This window comes from Lupinus angustifolius, chromosome LG18 (genome assembly GCF_001865875.1).
Source record: "Lupinus angustifolius cultivar Tanjil chromosome LG18, LupAngTanjil_v1.0, whole genome shotgun sequence".
NCBI classification, from domain to species: domain Eukaryota; kingdom Viridiplantae; phylum Streptophyta; class Magnoliopsida; order Fabales; family Fabaceae; genus Lupinus; species Lupinus angustifolius.
In genome coordinates, this window is record NC_032026.1 from 13,935,381 (window position 1) to 13,936,763 (window position 1,383).

Here is a 1,383-nt window from a genome sequence, read left to right on the forward strand (position 1 = left end):
TTATATTGCAGAGGTTAATACGTCTAAGATTGTTTGTGTATTATTAGCCATGACGTTATCTCACATCATAACCTTTGGATTTTATGGAAAATTATACAAATTATAGGTTACAACGTCAATAGATGATGTTTACACACTAATTTCCTTTTATGCAGTATATGACCATCCTAAAGTATTTTTTATATTTTCATCTTCAAGATTTAATTTTAGTGGTAAAAGATAATAATTTCAGCATATTCATACACCAAAAATAATTGTTACCTTGACTGATTGCAGATGTTTGGGCGCAAAAAAGGCAAAGATGTTAGATATTGTTGTGAGTAAATACTCATTTTAGTCCTCATGTTTTTTTATTTTAACAGTTTTATCATTCAAAAAATGAAAAACTCAAAATGGTTCCCAATTTTTTTAAGTGTATGTTAAATTAGTTCTTTTGAGGTCAAATTAGTTATTTTTGGGATCAAATTAGTCCATACAAAGTGTTTAAAACATGCTGAAAATAATTAATTTGACCTACATTTAAAATTTTGGAGACCATTTTAGATTTTTTCAATTTTTGAGGATCAAACAAGTAGGGTCAAGAACCATAAAGGATTGAAATGAGTATTTAATCTGTTGATTTTTTTTTAAGGGAGAATGTAAATAACCAACAAAATTTACACATAATTCACAACCTTTTGTCTCAAAAGTCAGCTGGATTTTAAAAGACTATGTCTGTCTTTTAAAGACTATGTATGTCTTTTAAAGACTTTTTAAAATATTATTATAATTAGGATTCTTGTGTTTGGATTTTAAAGGATTGATATCAAAACTTTCTTTTAAGAATTTATAAGATTTAAGTGAACAATGTAGATTAATAAGATTTGAAATGGACTTTTAGCAAAGATCGAAAGTTAAAAAGTAAAAGATAATAAAGAAATAAATACTTTTTAATTAAAAATTAATCTTGAATACAAATTTTCAAATATTTTAAAACTCATTCAATGTAGTCCCATGTTCTCATGAGCAACATTTCCCCACATCTCTATAATTTACCCCTCCATACTTTAGCATTTTGTTGTTCTTGCTCATGGGTTTGAAAAATAGGTTCAAAAAAACCATCTTCATTAGTTGAAAATTCATCTATTGGTTCGATTAGAAACTCACCAGAATGACATTCTTTACTAACAAAACTATGTAGTGTTATAAATGTTAACACAAATTCTACTTGTCTCATATTCACAAGACAATCATCTACTGATATAAGGTTCCACTATATCATCATATAATTCAAAAAGGTTAATAATTTAATTCCTAAAAGTAACACTTGTTGGAAGAGTACCGATTCACTCTAAAATTGATTAATTCTTCATCCATAGATTATGAGAGATAACCTTAATTATA